Source organism: Vombatus ursinus, unplaced genomic scaffold (genome assembly GCF_900497805.2).
Source record: "Vombatus ursinus unplaced genomic scaffold, bare-nosed wombat genome assembly UNPS02014778.1, whole genome shotgun sequence".
In the NCBI taxonomy this organism is placed as follows: domain Eukaryota; kingdom Metazoa; phylum Chordata; class Mammalia; order Diprotodontia; family Vombatidae; genus Vombatus; species Vombatus ursinus.
Window position 1 is genome coordinate 45,948,231 of NW_020954556.1, and position 5,742 is coordinate 45,953,972.

Here is a 5,742-nt window from a genome sequence, read left to right on the forward strand (position 1 = left end):
TATCCTCTGGACCTTTATTGATTGGCAGGGGGAATGGTTTGGACATATTAATAAACTCCCTGGAAGGGAAATTACTTATTCCTACTGATCCTAACAATACAAATATTTTGTACTGCTTTCTAAATCCTCTCCCTATTCCTCTTCCTTCTTTTCTTCCTCCTCCTGCTCCTCCATCATTTCTAGAATATCCTTCCTCCTTTTCTTCTGAGACTTACCTCAGTCAGCTTAGTCATTCCAATCACTCTCTACTTAGAACAAACCAGACATACCTAGGAAAAAGGAACTTCAAGATTCTATGAGGTCACTGACTCTTTTTTTTGGGGGGGGGCAATTGGGGTTAAGTGACTTGCCCAGGGTCACACAGCTAGTAAGTGTCTAGTGTTTGGTCTGAGGTCAGATTTGAACTCAGGTCCTCCTGACTTTGGGGCCGGTGCTCTATCCACTGCGCCACCTAGCTGCCCCAAGGGCACTGACTCTTGAAGCCCACCAAAGAGCTACACCTAAAGGGAACTTCCTGAAGATTCCACAGAGGGAAAAAAGAGACTTTGCTACTGACTCATTGTCTAGATGGGTTTCCTGGTATAAATGTTTTTCTCTCTCCTCTGGGAAGTTGTATTAGAAGATCTGTAATTCATTTTATATTTCTTAGCTCCAAGTCCCCAACAAGAGATAGGTCTTTGGCAAAATAACTCAGCGTTAGATCTTTCTATTTCTCTCTCCTCTAGATAAACCTTCCCCTGATTAATTTTTCCAGCTGTATTCCTAATAAATACATCTAGATGCGCAAAACCTATGGTTAGCACTACTTAATAAAGATGAAAAGAATGAATAAAACAAATAGAGAGTTAAAAAGACTTCTGCTCACACTGAGAGAGAAAGGGTTCAGGGCTCCTTCAGAGAGGCCAAAGGGAGGAAGTTGTTTGGACAGTGCAGAGCTGAAATGAAATGAAAAATGTCTAAATAGCAGTCCAGAAAACTGATTTATGTTCTGATGAAATTTAAGATTGGCCTCCCTACAGATTGTAACAGTAGTTTTAAGATAAATTACCGATTCCTGTTTTAACTTTTTTTTTTCTTAGATGTGGACTTGTAAGTGTCCTATGTTTAGCATCCATTTGTGTACAGGAATAAATTACCTGTCTCATACCTGGTTCATAATTATACATTGAATACCTTTTTGTTTCCCCATTTTTGGAGAAGACCTTAAATATGAGTCATAAATAAAATCATCATTGGGGTACCAGGATGGGGGACAATTAGCCAAATAGAGTATAAAGGGTAAGCCCTTTTCATTAGAGGCAAGATCCCCCAGGACTAAATCTCTTCTGGATTGCATACCTGAGTTCAAAACAGGGAGTGAGTATAGTTCCTGTGATGAACCAGCAGTAGTTTTTCAGTTATATCTAATATCGATCTATCTACCTATCAATCTATCCATCCATCCATCTACATGCTATACAATGTATATGTATATGTGTGTACATGTTTATTTATATAATATACATAAATTAATAGTAATAGCATTTATATAGTGTTTTAAGATTTGTGCTTTATATAGTAATAGCATTTATATAGTGCTTTAAGATTTGTGCTTTATATAGTAATATCATTTGTATAATGCTTTAAGCTTTGCAAGCACTTTTATTATGTTAAATCATAACAACCCTGTGAGGTAGGTGATAATATTTTTCCCACTTTACAGATGTATATAGGCACGTATAAGTGTTTGTGTGTGTGTGTGTGTGTGTGTGTGTGTATGTGTATATATCATCTTTTCCTATAAAAATGTATATAGAAGTTTGAAGATTTTGGTATACTTTTAGGCAAAGTTTTCTCCTTATTAGTTACAATTGCTGGAATTCCCTTCCTTATTATTCAAACCCATTTCCATAACTTCAAGAGAAGCTGCAACCTTCTTCATCAAAGGCTCTGTTGTCTTTGTCTACTCTGCTGCTGAGGATAGGCTTTGAGATTATTCCCTCTCAATGGTCACCTTGCATGAAGCAATTAAAGATAAAGGAAACTCTGCCAGGCTAAATTTAGGATTACCCAAATGTATAGAATTTATTTATCTTTTTCTATACACCTATGCAATTTCATTACTTCCACTGTTTTTCTCCATATTCCTGAGAAGCTCTCTCCTGGTTTCCAAAAATATGACTCCATAGATAAAGCCCATCTGGTTCCCAAAGGAGGAGTATATTATGGTAACTTCGTTCCTGAGAAGATAGATGATGATTTTTCATATCTCTTTCTAAAAAGACTTTGATCGTCAGAGATAATGGGGAGATCATGTTATCTTAACTCTATATCCCTTGTTAGCTAATTTAGCTGCCTTAGAAGTAATAATTGAGAAATTAAAGAAAAACATCACTGGTCACTTCAAAAATCTGGCTTAAAATATGTGTATGTGTACATATATGTATATGTACATAAGTATGTATACACACACGTATGCACATTAGCAGGGATGTGCTGGTAAATTTTTAACAAACTTCACATATATATGTATACATGTATATGTATACATAGCACATATATACAAGACACATATATATACAAGATGCATTAACATTTTCTCTTATCACGTAATTCTACACAATCCACAAAACAATAAATTAAACCCTTTTTGTAATATTTGTTGATTTGCGAGGTGTAAAATGCTTACACTGAAAATGTAACAATTGAAACTTGCAAGCCAGTTTGATCTGGCTCCAGTACATACAATACATATATGTGCTTACACCCTAAATGCTAGTATCATGTAGCAAAGATAGTCACCTGAGATCTGATCTAAAGACACAGAGTAAGTCTTAAACTTTCCAGATATTTCTGGAAAGACAGTGGCACCTTGACCTTCTGTCCCCTGAGATTTTGGCTGGCTATGAAAAAATATGTATATGCATGTATTTATATACATACACATATGTGTGTATATATTATATAGGTACATAACATGTTATATGTGTTAATATAGGCATGTATACATAGCACTTTACAGTTAATATCTCATTTGAACCTGACAACAACCATGGGAGATAGGAACAATTATTATATATACATGTGTATGTGTGTATGTACACACATATTCACACACACACACATACACACTTATCTCCCTCAGTAAACCTTACTAGATACATACCTTTTGTTTGTAGACTGTCTTTCATTTCTCTTGATGTGGCTACTGGCTTATCACAAATCACCAGTGTAAAGGTCACTCGCTGCTAAAAGGCGAAGGAAGTGAATCATCACTCAGTCCATTAGCAGATGTTCCTTTAGTGTGCTCTCTGGGCCAGCCACTGTGCTATACACTGAGGCTATAGACAAAGACAAAGACAAAAACAGAATTCCTCTGAGAAGCTTCTGTTCTAAGGGGATGGAACAATGTGTACACACGTAAGTGAGTATTATGTATAGACAAAGTAAATCAGGAAGGATCTGGGCATCTGGGAGTGGGGCTGGGGGAGAGCAAGGAAGCCTCAGGTGGAAGGCGGTGCCTGAGTGGAGCTTTGAAGGGAGCTAAAGATCATAAGAGGTACAGGAAGCACATTCTAGTTATGGAGGCCACCTGTTGGGAGATGGAATGTTGAACAAGAGAAAGAGCAAGGAAGCAAGTGTGACTGGACCCTAGAGTATGGAAATAGGTCTGAGGTGAAGTAAGGCTGGAAAGGTAGCTGTAGCAAGATGGAGCAAGAATTGAATAATAAGGGGTGGAGCCAAGATGGCGGAGGGAAAGCAGTGACTTGCTGGAGCTCTCCCCCCAAACCCCTCCAAATACCTATAAAAAATGGCTCTAGACAAATTGTAAAGCAGAAGAACCCACAAAAAGACAGAGTGAAACAAATTTCCAGCCAAAGACAGCCTGGATGGTTGATGGAAAAGGTATATTGCGCGGAGCTGGGAGAGGAGCACAGTTTGGCGGATGCGCAGGCTGCAGCGACCCTGGAGCAAGCCTCAGAGGACTGAATCACGGGCAGCTGTGGCGGTTTCCAGACTTCTCAACCCAGGAACACCAACTTAGAAGGTCAATGGTAAAAGTCTGTGACTGCGGTGAGAGAAAGAGCTAGGTCTCAGCCACCCCCAGGGCTGCAGCTGTTCCCTGAGCTTCTGGCCCACAGACTGAAGGGGAATCAAGTGGCTGATCAGAGAGGGATTGCAGGGATCCCTTTGCCAGTGCTGAGGCAGGAATCTCTTGCTTTACCAGTGCTTGGATCTGGGTCACAGTTATGGATGGTGGTCTTGGGGCAAAGAGAAGTGCTGGTGTGGTGAAGCTTGTTGTGGCGGTGGACAGAAAACACCTCGCCCCTTATCATAGCACCTTGGAAGAACTGAAAATTTTCAGGTCCCTAGAAGTATCTCTGAAAACAGCTGTACAAACCCCCAAAAATTGGGACAGTACATTCTCCACATTGGAAGCAGACTTTTACCTTAACAAAGAGTTTAAAACTCAAGTAAGTGGCCAGGATCATGAGTAAGCAATGCAAAAAGAGTCAGACTATATTATCTTACTTTGGTGACAAAGAAGATCAAAACATACAACCAGAAGAACACAATGAAGCCAAAGCTCCTACAACCAAAGCCTCCAAGAAAAATATGAATCAGTCCCAGGCCTTGGAAGAGCTCAAAAGGGATTTTGAGAAGCAAGTAAGAGGAGCAGAGGAAAAACTAAGAGTTTTGCAAGAAAATCATGAAAAACAGTCAACAGCTTGCTAAAGGAGACCCCAAGAAATACTGAAGAAAATAATACCTTAAAAAACAGCCTAACCCAAATGGCAAAAGAGGTCCAAAAAGGCAGTGAGGAGAAGAATGCCCTAAAAAACAAAATTGGCCAAATGGAAAAGGAAGTCCAAAAGATTACTGAAGAAAATACTTCCTTAAAAATTAGAATAGAGCTATTGGAAGCTAGTGACTTTATGAGAAATCAAGAAATTGTAAAACAAATCCAAAAGATGAAAAATTAGAAAACAATGTGAAATATCCCATTGGAAAAACAACTGACCTGGAAAATAGATCCAGGAGAGAGAATTTAAAAATTATTGGACTATCTGAAAGCCATGATCAAAAAAAGAGCCTACACATCATCTTTCAAGAAATTATCCAGGAAGACTGCCCTGATATTTTAGAACCAGAGGGCAAAATAGAAATTGAAAGAATCCACCGATCACCGCCTGAAAGAGATCCCCAAAGGAAAACTCCTAGGAATATTGTAGCCAAATTCCAGAGCTACCAGGTCAAGGAGAAAATATTACAAGCAGCCAGAAAGAAACAATTCAAGTATTGTGGAAACACAATCAGGATAACACAAGATTTAGCTGCTTCTACATTAAGGGACCGCAGGGCATGGAATATAATATTCCGGAGGGCAAAGGAGATAGGGTTACAACCAAGAATCACCTACCCAGCAAAACTGAGTATAATCCTTCAGGGGGAAAAATGGTCATTCAGTGAAATAGAGGACTTTCAGGCATTTTTGATGAAAAGACCAGAGCTGAATAGAAAATTTGATTTTCGAATACAAGACTCAAGTGGAACATGAAGAGGTAAACAGGAAAGAGAAAATCATAAGAGAATTATTAAGGTTGAACTGTTTACATTCCTGCATGGAAAGATGATATTTGTAACTCATGAGACCTTTGTCAGTATTAGGGTAGTTGGAGGGGAAAAAATTATATGTACGTATATATAGATATAGATAGATAGATAGATAGATAGATAGATAGATAGATAGATAGATAGATA